We start from the raw sequence: 19,586 nt of genomic DNA on the forward strand, positions 1-19,586 counted from the left end.
ACAGAAATACAGAGCTTCTTTGTTAGAAACTGTTTCAAGTCTTGTCAGAGATATGTAATGATGAATTCTTGCATTTCCAAAGTTAATATCATGTTGGTCTCTCTGTGCTGTCAGCTGTCGAAGTTTTAAAAAAAAATTGGATATCAAAAATATGAAACAAATAAACAAACACCCAAAAAAACATTTTAATCAAATAGCATGATTTACATAGTTAAAATTTGAATAAATGGATTTTAATTTGTTTTATTACCGTGTAAGTTTCTATAACGCACAGATATATATATGTATATAAATTTGCCACTGCCTTGGCAAAAGTATTGTGTTCTATATTTATATGATATAAAAAGAGAGAGAGAGAAGGGGTTTAATGTCCACTCAACACAAACTAGGTCATTTCGGGACTAACATATGGTTTAATTTTATTTCAATAATTCGCTTGCACGTAGGGGTCTTTAGCAGTGGGAGAAAACCCACGAGGTTGGACAGGCAACCCTACTCCTTGTCACGTACAACCGGGGAATCGAAACCCTGCCAGTTGACTCAATGATAGACCGTATGATAAAGCCCGTGTGCTAACCATTCGGCCATCCATATGATTAACAAAGTGAAAAGGACAATTTGCCACTGCATTGGCAAAAATATTGTGTTCTATATTTATATGATATAAATTAAAATGAAATGGGGATTATTAACATACCATACTACTTTTGTTCACCAATCTGGCTAATGGATATGATAAATTTGAAAAGCCTTTTATAGAATACTTTATAAAAAATTTCCCACACCTAGATTTTATGTTGTCTATTTTATTATGTACCTGTAGTTTTATATATATATATATGTATATGAAAGTACCAGGTATTTGTCATGTAATGTTTCAATGATGAATAAGCTTACACAACTCACCACAACACAAAGTCATAGCTTTAACATGCATCAAATTACTCATACACACGATGTATATCAGAATATTTTGTATTTATCTATGTACTTATCTACCGTAAACATAGAGTAAACTATGTCATTTTAAGAGTAGAATAGTCATTGGCTGAATGGCACATGCATTGTTTACATAAGACATTACTGCTTCGGGCGGAATGCTGCCTTTTAGTCATTTTAATACCCATTTACACTAAATAGAAAATAATTTTTTACCTACAAATACGTCAAACGCCTTTATTTATTTTTCCAATACATAAAAAAAATGTTTTAGAATTTAATTTGTCGCAGGAAAAAAGTTAATATTTGAGACTCATTAATTCGCATCGATGTCATCTTTATCAGTGATTGTAGCGGCCTAGCGAAAATTCACTGCTGATCAGTGTGTGATGACATATGTTTGACTTATAGTATACTCTATAAACTGACTCATTTCAAATTCAATTGGTACAAAGTAATAAATATGTATTTTGAATATCATTCTCTCTCTCTCTTGACTCATTGCATGATAAAATATTGTTTAAATCCATTGGCGGAAGTCATAGTGGCTCTGTGAGTAAGACATTGGCTCAATAACTTGGAAGTCACAGTGGCTCAGAGAGTAAGACGTTGGCTCAATAACTTGGAAGTCACAGTGGCTCAGAGAGTAAGACGTTGGCTCAATAACTTGGAGGTCATATGTTTGATCCCTGTGTTGATCAGGAAAGTTCATGGGATTTTCATGTTTGGTTCCCCCTTGTCAGTGGTGCAAGACAAAGGGCCTGGCAAGGGACAATTTATAGTCATTTGGTTAGGACGGAAAAACAAGATCCCATGAACACATTGGCATGCACATACAAGATCCCTTTAACATGCAGAACTCCTAAAAATAAAACTTACGGTAGATCAGAACCTTTATAAATTTCAAAAAGATGTACATGTGTGAATAAAAAAAAGTTCTTTTGAACTAAGGCGGTCAATTTACAAAACATTCCACGCAGTTTCATGGTAGTCATGGTAGCTAGGTTGCTAATAATTAAACATGCATTATGCAAGAGCAAAATCTGCTTATTACAAGTCTTTCTTTAGGCCTGAAATGTTATCTAAATTATCAATTAGACATTAATTAACTTATCCAGACCATAATCCTTTGATTGATCTTAAAACTATAGTCTGTTTAAAAGTAGTCACTCAAGAACTGTTCACTAGTGTTCAGCTTTAATGAGCTCTTAATCCCTCTTACAATCCTATGTCGAAATCACCATTTCACAGATATTATTTGGTGGTACCAAAAGGCCTCGAGTTAAGAAATATCGACAACTTGATACAAGAATTAAACATTTGAAAACACAGTTGTTAAATGGCTCTTTAAGTGTAAATTGGTATGGAACAAATATTTCCTATTTAGTGGGGCTGTAAAATGATTGTTATGTTGTAAGACATTTATTTATAAATTATATAATGCTATTTAATAAAAGTTAAATGTGTAAATTGTAATGCATTTTTATATGTGTAAATCATTTAATGTTATTTAATAAATATTAAATTTGTTAAAATCAATATATTTTTATATGTGTAAGCTATTTAATGTTATTTAATAAAAGTTAAATTTGTTAAAATCAATACAGTTTTAGTCTTAAAAAAGATATGGACTATAGTTTATAACACCATTGTTCTAGGATTAACTCTGGATTAGCGGCAAAATTTGACATCAAAGCCTGCCGGCTAAGTGGGAACACCCCGGATATACTACGTATTGGCAACACTCCATTGATTCAGTTAAAAAGGTTGGACAAACATTAGATAAAGGGTTGTAAGATTGAGTTAATTAAAAAGGTCGGACAGACATTGGATATGGGGTTGTAAGATTGAGTTAATTAAAAAGGTCGGACAAACATTGGATATGGGGTTGTAAAATATCGTTTATCGTGATATTTAATTAATTTTTATCACATTTGTTATTTTATTTTTTTTTCATTATCGCCCAACCCTACTTCCACCCATTATTACCGGGTACCTCTAATTTGACTCATCACATTCTTGGAATTATTTTATTTTCATAGATGTTATCTATTATCTGTCGTCTATTTCCTATGCATACTCTTCAAAATCATCCGGGAGCCACTGTGGCTCAGTCAGTATGGCATTGATTCCCTATAAGAAGGAGATCCTGGTTTCAATCCTATTGTTGATCTTGAGACATGTTATCTATTATACTGTTATCTATTTCCTATATTGCATGGGAGTTGGATGGCCAAATGGTTAGCATGTGCGCGCTGTATCATAAGGTCTGTCATTGAGTCAACCGACATGGTTTCAATTCCCCGGTCGTACATGACAAGGGTTAGGGTCGCCTGTCCATCCTTGTGGGTTTTCTCTGGTTTCCTCCCATTGCTAAAGGCCCCCTACATGCAAGTGAATTATTGAAATAAAATTGAACCATGTGTTAGTTCCGAAATTACCTAATTTATGTTGTGTTTACCGAGAATATTTCTCACCCTTATCCAGTCTTGTTTCCTCAATGTCAATTATGGTGCAGGATAGAGGGCCTGGCATGGAAAACAAAGTCTACCAATGTACTCTTTGGTGTGCACATAAAAGAACCCTTGACAGTTGGAATTTGATATAAGAGTAGACAGTATCGCCGCTGTCCATACAAAATTCCCCTTATAGCACAATGTACTCTTTGGTGTGCACATAAAAGAACCCTTGACAGTTGGAATTTGATATAAGAGTAGACAGTATCGCCGCTGTCCTTACAAAATTCCCCTTATAGCACACGTTAAACCCCATTTCATTTCATTTTGAACTCTCATTTCATTTCAACTATCTTAATAATAAATTAGTCTGGATAATCTAGCGTAAACTAATGATACATTTTGTTGAATGATAAAGTTCTGATTTCCTTTTCTGTGCATTATGATCTTAAAGATTATGGTTCTGTAACATTTTGAATTCTTTTTGAATCAGAATGAAATGAAGTTTAACGTCCTACTCCGCCTGGGTGCTAATGAAGATGTTTTTTTTAACCTAAATCATGATTCTGTAACATGTGCAGATCGATAAATTCCATTTGAAGTAAGTAATGTTAACATGTGAGAAATTATATCAGGTGTACTGTGTAGTACTAAATGAACCACACCAAAGTTACGTACATTCAACCTTTAATTTTTAAATGATATTGAACAAAAATTCTGGCTTAAAACCTATATAAATAGCTTATTTTGGAGGGGTGTGTGTGTGTGGGGGGGGGGGGGGAGTGAACTAATGAAATTTGATTGAATTTATATAAATCCAAATTAAATCAGTTATAAAAAGAATTTTTAAATTCTCGTTTCATTGATAGATTTGTACGATCATTGATCAATACATAAAAAACTGTTTGAACAGGGTAAATACGTTCTAAAGATTTGGTAAAAAAATATAAAAAAATATATAAAAATTTAAAAACAAACAGTACTTAGTCCCTCTTCTCAAAATGTTTTAGTTCCCAATATGTAAGGGGATCACGGTGGCAAATTGAGTAAGACGCTGGCTCGCTAGCCTAGAGGTTGGGTGTTCGATCCCTGCATTGGCCAAAAAAGTTCATCCAGATTTTCCGGCGTGGTTCTACCTTGTCAGTGATGCAGGATGGAGGGCCTGACAAGGACAGCTATCTAGTCGTCCCGAGGTCCCGTGTACACATTGGCGTGCACATAAAAGTTCCCTGGACAGTTGGAATTCGATAAAAGAGTAGGCCATAGTGCCGCTGTCCGGGCAAAATGTCCCTCATAGCACACTGTATGGCATATGCCCGTCTTCATTAGCCCAGTTCGGAGCAGAACAGTAGGATGTTAAACAACATTTCATTTATTGATCAAAACCCCAAGCAACTAATAAAAATTCAATTGGCTTGGCCTTATACAGATATTATTTAATTAATCCGTTGTAGAAAATAATTTCCTTACCAAATGACCTATTAATACAGAGATATATTATGTTATTAAATTAATCCATTTAAAAAAATATTTTCCTTACTTAATTTTATAAAACATATTAATCCATTGAAAAAAATAATTTCCTTACTTATTTTTATAAAACATATTAATCCATTGAAAAAAATAATTTCCTTATCTATTTTTATAATACATATTAATCCATTTAAAAAAATAATTTCCTTACCTATTTTTATAAAACATATTAATCCATTGAAGAAAATAATGTCCTTTCTTATTTTTATAATACTAAGTTATTAATCCATTGAAGAAAATAATATCCTAATGACCTAATAAAGAGTCATATGTTATTAATCCATTGAAGAAAATAATGTCCTTTCTTATTTTTATAATATTAAGTTAATAATCCATTGAAGAAAATAATGTCCTTACCTTGTTTCATTCATAAAGTTAAAACATCATCATCAATACAAGTTTTACTAGACTCTAGTAGTACTATTCTATAGCCATATAGCCGTGTGACTGATTGGTTTCACTATATAGTGTAGTTCTATACTAACTCTGATCACACGTGATGTGTTCTATTATATACAGTCAGTCTCTAGCAACACATCTCAATGATAGGCTAATACAGGTTATTGTGGGCAGAACAGAAAAGCAACCTAGTACTTTATAGAATTCCTGGAAATGTCAGGATACACCACAATAGCAGGAATATATTTACATGTGGTATCTTCGTACACTGAGATGACTCCGTGCAAAGGGGAGTTGGATGGCCGAATGGTGCGTGCTGTATCATAAGGCCTGTCATTGAGTCAACTGGCATGGTTTCAAATCCCAGGTTGTATGTGACAAAGAGTAGGGTCGCCTGTCCAACCTCGGGGGGTTTTCTCCGGGTCCTCCGGTTTCCTCCCACTGCTAAAGACCCCTATGCGCGAGCGATATATTAAAATAAAATTGAACCATATGTTAGTCCCGAAATGACCTAGTTTGTGTCGAGTGGACATTAAAGCCCATATCTCTCTCTCTCTCTCTCTCTCTCTCTCTCTCTGTGAAAAAACTTGTAACAGGATTAATTAAAAGATCTAATGATAATGATGACTGTTGATTTGACTTCTTTATATCAACAATGCAGGAACTAACATTAAAAGTCATTACATCAATAATTCTAACAACCAATACACAGGAACATAACATATTATAACAGATTGTAGTTATTACGACCATGGTCCTATTTCACATCTGTCTCCATTGACCCATGCCCTCCTTCTGTCTTGTCCAGCAGTCGACGTTGTACTGTTGTTGTTGTTGTTTACAAATTTAACGTCCAATACCTAATATATAATATTATGGACATTGGACAGGTTGATTTTATTAAGTTATTTACATATGCCCTGGTTGTACGTGACAAGGAGTAAGGTCGCCTGTCCAACCTCGTGGGTTTTCTCAGGGTCCTCCGGTTTCCTCCCACTGCTAAAGACCCCTACACGCAAGCGAATTATTGAAATAAAATTGAACCATATATTAGTCCCGAAATGACCTAGTTTGTGTCGAGTGGATGTTAAACCCCATTTTTCTCTCTCTGTATTAACAAGGAGTAATATATAGACAACGGGTAGAAACACTAAAAATAAAAAAAAAGTTCTTGTAAATCAAAAAGTCATTTTAAAGATAGGTTCCCAGAAAAGTATTTATCGGGTGGTTATTTCCAATAAAAGTACTTTGGTATATATGGAAAGTAGAGATATCCAATCTTACTAGAAAGATACTGGATTCCCGGAAAAACACTCATGGAGCGTATACAGGACAAAAATGTCAGAGTTCCCCTAATTGACAGCCCAACGATTAGGAATATTAGGCCAAATATATCTTTAAAACGGTTTTAAAATCACTTTCGTGAGAAGAGAGGACATTACACTTCTATCTGAGACTATTTATAACGGTCAAGGTGTTATCAACAACCTTATTAGTATTTAACAACCATTCACAATAATAGATATTAGTAGCCTTCATTTAACGGTCAATCATATAATATACTCTAATAATATGACGAAGTTGTGACCAATTAACTGACTTATCTACTGCAAGCGTAACACATATAAACAGGGGGGGATCCAAGAATTTTTGCAGGAGGGGGTTTGCCAGGTTCCTGTTAAGGAAATTTAAAAGTTGACAATGCATGATTCCATAATCATCCCCAAATTACGTAGGCATACATACACACTGAGCTTTTTAAAGTGAGAAATCCAAAAGCCTGTTTGACATTAATTTTTATAATGAATTAATAGGATTCAATTTCATTGATGCAAAGCAATAATTGTGATATCACATATGTCTATATTATTACCTCATGCTTTGAATGCCCATCCTATCCCCACCATCTGATGATAAAGCACCTGTGACACTTTTTTCATCAAAGTGTTGTACAAAGTTTTTTATATAGCTGAGCAGGGGGGGGGGGGGAAGGGACCCCCCTCCGCATCCCCCCCCCCCACAGGATTCGCCCCTGATAAATTATTATAAGACTAATTAGTCTAATCCCGACAGTGCCCCCAATGAAATGGTGTTATGTTTGAGACGTGTTAAAACTTATGTCACACAACAAACAATTATTATTACTGTTCAATCTTCGTTAATGATTAAAATATATGAGATATGTTCATGTGTCATCGGTTAACGAGTATCTTAAATATTATTCACTTATAATTGCATTCAAAATTTACTCATAAATCAATCAAATATATGATTGTAAACTCACTATCACTGTATAACGATATTTGTCACTCCAATTAAAACATATCTTTAAAAATTGCAAATGTACGATTTATTTCTAAGGCGAAAATACAGAAGAGTTGAACACCGTATAAGTGATCTAAGAATCAAACTGGAGTAAAAAGTGCTATTGAATATGCCGACGTTATTTCACATTGTATGGGTTTACGACCTGTTTTAAATATATTTTGTCTTTCACGTAGATTATGGTCAATGTACTAAACTATATACAAACTTATTTTTTTTGTTAGTCTCACTTTTGTTGTAAACCACATTTCTGTGAAGTTGACTATAGTTTTAATCCTTTTGTATTTGATAATCCCCATCCTAGATTGTTCCTATCGCGAGATCAATAACGGGAGGTGGGGGGGGGGGGTCATAACGGGAAGACTCTGACTAATTATATGTCCAACTGACAGCTATAAACCACAACTGGTTAATATTATGTAATAAACTCTCTGATTATTGTTACATGTTTTATTCATTTTATAAAACACATTCTATATTTTCTCGTGACTATATGTTTACATTAACCACACAGTACTTCTATCTCTTTCTTTAAAAAAAAAAACACTCTTTTTTTTTCAAACACATATTCTACAATCATTATATAAAACACATTCTAAATTTCCTCGTCACTATATGTTTACATTAACCACGCAGTACTTCTATCTCTTTCTTTAAAAAAAAAAAAAACACTCTTTTTTTTTCAAACACATATTCTACAATCATTATATAAAACACATTCTAAATTTCCTTGTGACTATATGTTTACATTAACCACACAGTATTTCTATCTCGTTCTTTAAAAAAAAAAACCCCACTCTTTTTTTTTTCAAACACATATTTTACAATCATGCTTTGATTATAATAAACTACCTGTAGAACTAAAGCAGGGAGCACAGTCTCTTTTATATTTTTCTTGCTGTCCTTCACGGGGCTTACCTAAAGGGGGGTTTGGATGGCCTAATGGTTAGTATGTGCACGCTGTATCATACAGTCTGTCATTGAGTCAACTGGCAGGGTTTTTATTCCCCTGTTGTACGTGACAAGGAGTAGGGTCGCCTGTCCAACCTCGTGGGTTTTCTCCAGATTCTCCGGTTTCCTCCCACTGCTAAAGACCCCTATGCACAAGCGAATTATTGAAATAAAAAAAGTGAACCATGTGTTAGTCCCGAAATGACCTAGTTTGTGTTGAGTGGACATTAAACCCGTAGGGGTAGGGGTCTTTAACAGTGAGAGGAAATGGGAGGACCCGGAGAAAACCCTACGAGGTTGGACCTCGACCCTACTCCTTGTCGAAAAAATGTCTTATCCCTTGGCAAAAATATATTTCCTTTTGCCTGAAAAATCATTTTTCTTCCGATTTTGATGTGGTGAGAAAGAGAGAGAGAGAAATGGGGTTTAACGTCCACTCGACACAAACTAGGTCATTTTGGGACTAACATATGGTTCAATTTTATTTCCATAATTCACTTGCGCGTATGGGTCTTTAGCAGTGGGAGAAAACCGGAGGACCCGGAGAAAACCCACGAGGTTGGACCGGCGACCCCTTGTCACGTACAACCAGGGATTCGAAACCACGCCAGTTGACTCAGTGACAGACTTGATGACACTGCGCGCATGTGCTAACCATTCAGCCATCCAACACCCCTTGTACGTTTATATTGCGAAATGATTTAAGACAAGTTAACATGTAATTGTTTTCTCTAGGTATATGTAATAGGTTAGGATGGACTGCCAAATTTATCATGCCTACGTACACCCATGCATATATCACACATGTGTGTACATATGCCTATCCTATTGTGTAGATTAGTAGATATTATAAGCTTATCCCATTGTTTTCAAAAATCATGCAATTTAAAGGGGCGATATGTGCAGTACTATGTGGGCTAATGAAGATGGGAATACACTATGCAATGTGTTATGAGGAAAATTTTGTTCAGACAGTGGCATTTTCACCTATGATCTTCATCAAGTGTTCATTTACTGTACACAGTACACAAATTTTTTGTCCCATCTGAATGACTAGACATTTTCCTTGCCAGACCCTCCATGCTGCACTATTGACAATAGGGACTTTAATTTCTCAGCCAACACCTGGAATGTACTCTTAGAGCCAGTGTTGACAAGCAGTATAACTCTATTCTATTGGTGTGAGTCTGGGATGGAGTTAATTTATTTATGTTACTGCATGGGGGGTTGGATGGCCGAATGGTTAGCGTGTGCGCGCTGTATATTAAGGTCTGTCATTGAGTCAACTGGCGTGGTTTTGATTTCCAGGTTGTTCGTGACAATGAGTAGGGTTGCCTGTCCAACCTTGTGGGTTTTCTCTGGGTTCTCCGGTTTCCTCCCACTGCTAAAAATATGACCCCTACATGCAAGCAAATTATTGAAATAAAACTGAACCATGTGTTAGTCCCAAAATGACCTAGTTTGTGTCGAGTGGACGTCAAACCCCATGGAATAGCTATCTTCAAACGTTTGAATTTGAAGTTGAAAATGATATTTTTGCCAATTTCTCAACTGGCAATAGTGAATTATAGTTTTAATAGGATTATTCTTTAACAAGGTAGGACTGTTTATGGATACCATCTATTTTAGGGCTTTATTTTAATACATTTTAAAAATATAACTTAAAAATATGAAATTGTAACTTTAACATTATATTGAGATATGGTTAATTTATTGCTGTAACTGCATCTTTAAGATAGGTGTGAATCTGACATATACTGTAATTAATTTTCTTCTGTTGTGTCTTTAACATTATCTTTAACATTATAATGGTGGGAGTCCGAGATATTGTTAATTTATTTCTGTTACTGTATCTTTAAGATAGGTGTGAAGAATAGTGTACATGTAATGTGAATTAATGTATTTTTAGTCAGAATCTGACATTAACATATTTCAACCACTTGTGCATGTACATACTGTTTATAAATATTACACGGAACTAGAAAACACAAAACTATGGGTTGGGTGTTCCTTTAGGAGGATATGTCGTATCCAACCCAAATTACCTGATGGGAACTCTTACATTTCTGATTTATACCGTGAAGAAAGAAAATATGTACCATACTAATTATTGCTTCATGAGAAATCTTGTTCAACATTACTAATGAGTTATTTATACTGTAGTTCCCCAAAAATTTGTGTGCACTTTTTGGGATAGTCCTTCCATTAAAATATTTGTGCGAAACCTCATTTGTGTAACATTATGAAACATTAAATAAAGGTTGGGTATTTACAATGGGTTCATAGCACCCTTGAAAATCCTGTACCCTTTCCTTTGCCAGACTGTCCTTCCTGCACCAAAGAACAACTGGGAACCAAGCTTATCAGTGGCACAGGACAAAATGAAATGCCTGGTAAGGAAAATCGAAAATGTGAGTAAGCCGTAGTGCCCCCTGTCCAGGTGTTTTATTGGAAAAGATTCACTATTGTTAGAAATTTTAAAATGTCAGAAAAAAAATTAAAAAATTGAACATAACAGAATCAAATTTACAAATAGTAATCAAATAATGACTTAGAATATTCAAATTACACCCAAATAATGACTTAAAATATTCAAATTACACCCAAATAATGACTTAGAATATTCAAATTACACCCAAATAATGACTTAAAATATTCAAATTACACCCAAATAATGACTTAGAATATTCAAATTACACCCAAATAATGACTTAAAATATTCAAATTACATCCAAATGATGACTTAGAATATTCAAATAGCACTCAAATAATGATTACATTCAAATAATGACTTTGAATATTCAAATAGTAATCAAGTAACTAATAGTCAAATAGTAAAATCTGTATTATTCTGGGAAGCAAATCAAGCCGTGATAATATTGTTTTGGTTGTATAATCTTACTGTGGTATTCATCCTCTAATTATCATACAGTGTATTGAATTTCTTATTTATCTCCGGTCAGCAAGACAATCTTATTATAATAGGATTAGGATATAGAAAGTGAGAATAATTTCTTTTTCCGTGAATACCAGATTACGGAATGAAATGAAAACAGCTATACAGACTGTTTTTTGCAATACGAGTCGAATCTTTACATATTGAGTTGATTATGAGTAAGTGACCGTCGCTGTGTAACATTAAAACTAAAAGGAGTCACGATATTCTGAAATAACAGTCAGGAAGACAATTTCCTGTCGCTGTTGCCAGGGTTAATTAGGTTGCCAGTGAAGGAGAAATTCCGTGAATCAGGTTGATAATGTGTATATGTGTAGATGGAGATACTTTTTGTATCCATTAGAGTCACCTTTATAAGTTGGGAGAGTTAATTTTTTAGGTCAGTGGGGTGTTCGGAAATTCCCACATTTCAAGTTAGGGATGACAAGGGTTAAGGTTAGGGGTAGGTAATCCTAACACGAACCAAGAATTACTTGTACATGAAGTTTCGTTTTGGAAATGACCTCCCTAGCCGACTTGATCTCTTTCTTACCTGGCCTGATCCCCCTACCGATATGAAAATAAGCAACACCTTTTAGAGGTTAAGCTTGAGAAATAACTGTCCTAGAACTCTTAAATTGTTGTTATAAATGTTGCTTCATAAACTTCAAACTGATGTACTTTTGAAATCAATAATCAACAAATTTAGCTGTCAATCAAATTATTAACCAACTCTATTAGAGATACATTATGGGAGATTATATAAAGAGCTGGCAGTTCTCACTATAATAGTTAAAAACTAGATAATGTAAAGGGAATTTGCTGAAAATTTCAGTCAAATTGATCCACTCTGAACCAAGATTTTATTTAGCGATTCAATTTTGTGTCTTGCCTCGATCATCATTACTAAAGTCGGTACGATAAAAATATAGTCTAGATTATCCATTTCATGATTAAATTATGAATGGAAGTCGAACAGCAAACCGGAACCTAATACAATAAACATCGCAGGCTAGCCATCGAGAGTTGATTATGGTCTGGATAAGTAATAAATGTCTAATTGATAATTTAGATAACATTTCAGGCCTAAAGAAAGACCTTCAATAGGCAGATTTAGCTCTTCCATGTATGTTTAAATACTTCCCAACCAACTTAAAGTGACATATTGATTTCAAATTAAGTTGGATATTTCACCAAATATATTTATGTTATAAATTTAGAAATCATTCATTTATTTTATAAATTCAGTGATCATCTGATTTGAGATTTGAAATGTCATTGTAGCCTTCACTCGCTCCCATCGCTTGTTCACAACTTCTTGTGAACATTCTACTGACTAATTTATCATCTGATCTTATGAAAAGTTTGTTTACATTCAATTTCACGACATGGTTTCTCCTTGTCTGTGGTGCATGACGGGAGGCCCTGACAAGGACAGCTGTCTAGCAATTTGCATGAGACAAAAAACCAAGGTCCCAGGCAAAATTTCCCTCATAGCACACTGTATGGCGTATGCCCGTCTTCATTAGCCCAGTTGGAGCAGAACATTAGGACTTTAAACCCCATTTCATTTCATTTTCATTTTGTTTACATTACAAAAAAAACCTTATTAGGACATATTTAAAAAGGTCTGCATCACCGGTTTTTATTTCAAAATATAATAAAATTAAAAACAGTCTCATAAATTGCTACAATATTATTTCCCTCCCCGCTAACAGGAAGTAACAAAATTTCGAATGGATATGGACCAAATTATCGAGTAAGAGACAATTCTCTCTTTCGCTTGGTTGGGTGGCCGAATGGTTTAATGTGGGAATCAAGTGGCTTGTCTTCCATTCCCTGTTTGTAGGTTTGCCTGTTCAATCTTGGGTGTTTTCTTCGGGTCCTCTGGTTTCCTTCCACAGATAAAGACCCCTTTTAGAAATTGAATCATGTTAGTCCTGAAATGACCTAGCTGTAGAGTGGATGTTAAACCCACTCTTATGTGTCTTTTTTGTGTGTATATTAGTCCCAGTATATAACCTAGTTAGTGTTGACCAGTTTGAAGTATCTGTTATGTGTCTTTTCTTGTGTATATATTGGTCCCAATATAACATGATGTATAACTCTTGGTTGATGTTTTAATAGTTATCACAGTTTGTGATGGAATAAAAAATTCCAAGTACATTAAGTACCAGATTGTACATGTACCCCCCCCCCCATCTCCCTCTCTCTCTCTCTCTCTCTCTCTTTATCTCTCTTTATCTCTCTCTCTCTCTCTCTCTTGTGGGGAGGGTGGATGGATTGCTGAATGGTTAGCACATGTGCACTGTATCATAAGGGCTGTCCTTGAGTCAACCGCTGTGGTTTCGCTTCCCCGGTTGTACGTGACAAGGAGTAGGGTCGCCTGTCAAACATCATGGGTTTTCTCCGGGTTTCCTCCCACTGCTAAAGAGCCCTACGCGCAAGTGAATTAGTGAAATGAAATTGAACCATATGTTAGTCCCGAAATGACCTAGTTTACGTGGAGTGGACCTTTAACTCTCTCTCTCTCTCTCTCTCTCTCTCTCTCTCTTGGTGTGATGGAATTGAAGTATGATCTAATTGTCTATGTGATTGATGTATTGTTAACAAACAATCTGGTAGAGTCTGTGATCACATTTAATTGCCAGCAATACCAGGAACCAGTGGAATATAAATGTTATATCAAGGTATTGATCTTTGATTCTGGTTTTGAAATGGTAATTTAAGCATCTTATCATCAGAAAGGGATAGGTATTTTCTCATCATTCTTGTGTAATTACACCCCACAGAATTTACCTGAAGAATTAATTACAGGATGTCGTATATTATTTGTAATTAGGCTAAATCGCTTGATTTATTTAAATTGGTTTATGTTTTGAAATTGGAATAAGTGGAAGAACTTGGTGTACTCTTAGTATAATGTATCTATAGATTATAACTTTTGTTTGAAGTTGAAATTGTGGTAAATTCTTAAATAAATAAATTCATGAATTGTTCCACACGATATACTGTATGTTTATTGCTTCAACTATATTCAGAAATGAAATGAAATGAAATGGGGTTTAACATCCTACTGTTCTGCTCCTATACTGGGCTAATGAAGACGGGCATACGCCATACAGTGTGCTATGAGGGAAATTTTGGCCGGGCAGCGGCACTATCGCCTACTCTTATATCGAATTCCAACTGCCAAGGGATCTTTTACGTGCATTCCAATGTATACACGGGACCTCAGTTTTTCGTATCATCTGAAGGACTAGACAGCTGTACTTGTCAGATCCCTCGGTTTATCCACCGATGACAAATTATTGAAATATAATTGAACCAAATGGTAGTCCCGAAATGACCTAGTTTGTGTCAAGTGCCTCTCTCTCTCTCTCTCTCTCTCTCTCTCTCTCTCTCTCTCTGTGCCTCCTTGTAGGGTCGTTCCATGATTTTATTCTTACTGCTGAAGATCCCTCTAAAGAATTGTTGAAATAGAAATTGAACGATATGTCAGTCTCAAAATAGACTAGTTTGTTTTGAATGGATAGACATTAGACTCTCTCTCTCTCTCTCTCTCTCTCTCTCTCTGAGATTCCTCTTTAAGTCTATGTGCAAACCCTTTGTGTGATACTCTTTAAAGGAGCTATATCGCTAATATTTGGGACCTAGAAATTGACACAAATGGGTCGCAACGCATATAATAATGTAATATGAATGTATATAACTGATTTACATTCAATCGTTTCTGTTTTACTAATAAGTTTTGTTCGGCGAAATACGCCAGAAGTCTCAATAGAATGGCTGTCTATAGCGTCTGGTTATTCCAGACTACACTGATAGTATTTTTTGCGCATGCTTTCCAGATTAGAATATGCCGTCACCTTTTGACATGACTAGTGGAATATGTCTAGCCTCGTTCTTCGAGTCCCTTGTTACAAATGGCGCTGAAACTAATGGTAAAATGTTTATTTTGTCTTAATATTGGATATCAGAAGCCCATCTTTTCCTGGTAAGATCACAACACCAATGTTGATTTAAATTGACAAATAATTTGTGTTTTCAATGTCGAAGACTTTGGATGATATTGAGTTAGAGACTTAGCTACTTTAAGTCCATACATGAAAAACCATTCTGAGAATAAAATGAAACAATGAAATAAATGGCAGTAAAGAACATTAAAAATAATCAGATTTTAAAACCAAGGTATGTTATAAAAAACAAAACTGATCTCACCTAAATGATATTTATTATTTTGTGTACGCGTAGTTAGACTGCATTATCAGGTATATTAACGGCAACAAACTATTAACACCAGATCAGGTTATTGTCTATACGGAAAACAAAGCACCTCTCTGGCTTTTAGCGGATCATCTAAATGGTCTGAATCATATAATGGACATGTTATAGACACTCATACATGACATATTAAGTGCTTTAAAAGTTTTAAATCACTTCGATACATCAAGTAGAAATATTGAGAGTTTGCTTCTACAAGCTTGTTCAGACAAAATAAATGTATTTATGATAAAATAATATATTAAACCCATCTATGTGTCGAGGAGGAGGCTGACAATATGTTCAATCCATCCATGAGGCGCGACATAAGATTTTGATTTTATGAATACTCTTATTCTTGTAAGGTTTTGGCAGCTTATGATCGGCATTTGAGGGAATTTGATTGTCTTGTAAACTACAATATTGTGAAAATTGAATCTCTAATAGGGGGTATCAGTTCGGAAATGGTTCAATTCCATTCAGTATTTACAAAGATATGATGAATTGAAAATTTGTACACGACAACCTACAAGTGTTGGGTAAATTCTTTTGATGAGATTCTGTTTGATCCTAGTTGGGATATTATCTCATATTGATAATTTGGTAATGTTTACTTAAAGATACATTATGGGAGATTCGATAACGAGTTGGTAGTTCTCACTATAATAGTTACAAACTACATAATGTAAAGGCAATTTGCCGAAAATTTCATTCAAATTGATCCACTGTGAACCGAGAACTAAGTGTTTGAAATTTTGGCCTAGCCTCTATCATCATTACTAAAGTCAGTACGATAAACAGCATAGTCTCGATTATTCATTTAATTGTTAAATCGTGAAGGAAAGTTATGCAGTAAATCGGCTCATAATCCACTTAAGAAGGCTAGCCAAGCCATCTAGAGTTGATTATGGTCTAGATAGGTTAATTAATGTCTAATTAATAATTTAGATAACATTTCAGGCCTAAAGAAAGACCTGCAATAGACAGATTTAGCTCTTGTATAATGTATGTTTAAGCTGAACGCACTCTGTATGTTTAATTAAATGTTATATAATCCATTTGAGAACATTTTAGCCATACTAAACTTAAGCTGCCTGTCTACAGTTAGCTCTGTTTAGGAACAGACACTAAGCTAGTTGAACGATGTTTTAATTTCTAAATCAACGATTTTAGTTGAAAACCCTAAGTATGTTTCGAGAATTACTCTGCTTCCATTTCATAAATTTGAGAAAAGTTTATTTAGTACCTGTGTGTATGATAAATGTGAAGCAGAATAGAATACTAATTTTTGCATGGCGGCAATTTTGTGCAGAGATCTTTTCTCAAAGAATGAAGTAAATGGATCTCTGTGTGCAGATGCATTTTAGCATGAGACCCCCATTCCCTCTCCCCCCCCCCCCTTTGGTTAGACTTCTGGACCCTGTTTCTCGAAATCTCAACTAAAGATTAAATCCAATTTTAGTAGATACTTCAATTTTAATTGGGTAAGCACTAAAATCAGTCTAATATTATCCAATCAAATTACTAAAATTTGGATTTTATCTTAGTTATAATTTCGTGAGACAGGCCCCTGTTCAAAAACATCATCTAATTTAAGCTGAGGAAATGAAGTCACGTAAAAAGAAATATCAAGTCAATTTCTTAAATGGTAGAATGTTCTAAAAACCTTGCTCTACCAGGGATGTCAAGTAGAAAAATTTCCGTTTCTGTAGATGTATGTTGATGCGATGTCATCGTCAATTTGAATCTTCATCACATCTCGATCGAAGATTGTTACAAAAACATTGGTTTACATGCATTGATGTTGTTACTGAAAGTTGATAACCCTGTGAGATTGCTAGACAATTTAATACACTTATCTAATAAAAACATAATTGGAAACTTTTCAAATAATGAAATTGTTTTGGTAACTTGAAGTCGTTTAGTCGAGTTGCTTCTTTACTGAGTGTCAATTTCGTTTTTTCTGTAATAGAAAGATCGGAGAATAACATGGAAGAGCTGCCATTGGGGTCGTGAAAGGAGTAACAAGATTAGGTTCTGTGTTTGTTCTTTTCCCAGTTTTAGAACTGATTTATAATTGTCTGTAAATGTTATCGCGGATGGTTCATACGACATACGTCTACTGATGAAATTCTTGTTGTGACTTCAGCTAAACTAATATTGGCGCTTATACTCTCAGACCATCCTGCTAATCTTTTAATAAAACCTCTTCTGATTTCTTGCAGGCATAAAGACATATTGACCATTATTGATTTCGTCAAATTAAAAAGTTGCCCTAGCGTATAACACGTTCACCACAAGTGTAAAAATGAAATGAAGCGGAAGCTGTAATACGTGTTTAGCCATGAATCTTTTGGAAATATATTCGAGTTTGCAGAATCCAATTGGCTAATTTTCAATAAATTTTACAAGGACAAGATTAGAACAGTTCCGCTAACTTATAATGCATTTTCATCCATTAAAATCCTTCAATTTCACGAAAATCTAATAAGTTTCTTTCACTTCATTTAAATAAGTGTTGTTCAGATGATATATTTATCTCTTTTATAAGAAGATTATGCATGTAATATTCTTAAAGAACAAAATAGTTCAAAATCAATATTCCATCATACAATCGTATTATTTCTGTAAATAATTAAATTCCGGTGGATGCTGTAACTGTTTTTGTGGTTGTTGGGTGTCTGAGTGATCAAATGTGTGCACTTTAGATCGGAAGGTTTGTCAATGAGGCAAGTGTTGTGTTTTTGATGCAAGGTATATGTATGGGACAAGGAACACTGCCGTCCATCTAACCTAGTAACATGGACGGGAAATCTTCCTTTGTTCTATTCGTTGAATAAGCAGAATGTTTTCCTTCTAGTAGATTGGGTGGAGCAAAAATTAACCGTGCAATAACTAGACATGTTCAATGTTATTGCACTCTTTTGCTGGTTTACACTAGTTTTAGTAGAAATCATATAGAGAAGTGGGGTGGGTTTTCTATGCAATAACAACAAGCATGTTGAGCAGGTGTCAATGTTAAAAGTCATTTATAGCACGCTTCATTCGTTAACAGGTTTAACACCTTGGCCTACTGCCTCTGGTTAAACCTGTTACGTCATGAAAGCCGTGCTATAAATATAACTTGTGTATTTTCTTCTGAGATCTTGGGTTCCCTCCTTCCAGCAAATTATCATCCTCCCACTCTTCTACACCATCGGTAATCAAGCAAATCATTGAATAAATTTTGCCATGTCAGCCCTGAAAATTAGATAATTTGTATTAGTGGATTTCAAATCCTATTCTGTCCTTTAAAGTTGCAATTTCTCATTTTTAAGTTATATTTTTAAAATGTATTAAAATAAAGCCTTAAAATAGATAGTATCTATAAACAGTCCTACCTTGTTAAAGAATAATCCTATTTATCCTATAATTCACTATTGCCAGTTGAGAAATTGGCAAAAGTATTATTTTCAACTTCAAATTCAAACGTTTGAAGATAGCTATTCCATGGGGGGAATAGAAAAACAAGGGCGGTAATTGTGTTATTATTTCCGGGGTCAAAGGATTTTTAAGTGGGAAAATAATACCTATGATCGTATAATAGTGAGTTGACAACCTATTGAGCAAAAGAATTAGAAATAATTATGTTTTGACTTTCTTAGAAAATATGAAATTATCGCTTTAACCTCTTCAGCAGTTTCATCAGAATATGCACAAAATATATTAAGCAGGGCTTTAATTACCAGTCAACGAATATATATGCCCACTAAAATATGTTTGAAGGGTGACTTTCAGGTTTTCTG

General features: G+C 34.5%; 2 protein-coding genes across 5 annotated transcripts in view; one reads left to right on the forward strand and one right to left on the reverse strand.

The window, feature by feature from the left end:
- LOC126827575 (protein trapped in endoderm-1) overlaps nt 1-5,382 on the reverse strand; it is a 37,781-nt gene extending 32,399 nt beyond the window's left edge. The window contains exon 1 of the mRNA XM_050557060.2: nt 5,286-5,382. The gene's annotated coding sequence lies outside the window, so the exon portion shown is untranslated. The remainder of the gene's footprint in view (nt 1-5,285) is intronic.
- The window catches only part of LOC126827507 (histone deacetylase 6), a 168,647-nt gene that overhangs the window by 115,396 nt on the left and 33,665 nt on the right, over nt 1-19,586 (forward strand). The gene's annotated exons all lie outside the window — the stretch shown is intronic.

Source organism: Patella vulgata, chromosome 7 (assembly GCF_932274485.2).
Source record: "Patella vulgata chromosome 7, xgPatVulg1.2, whole genome shotgun sequence".
NCBI lineage: Eukaryota > Metazoa > Mollusca > Gastropoda > Patellidae > Patella > Patella vulgata.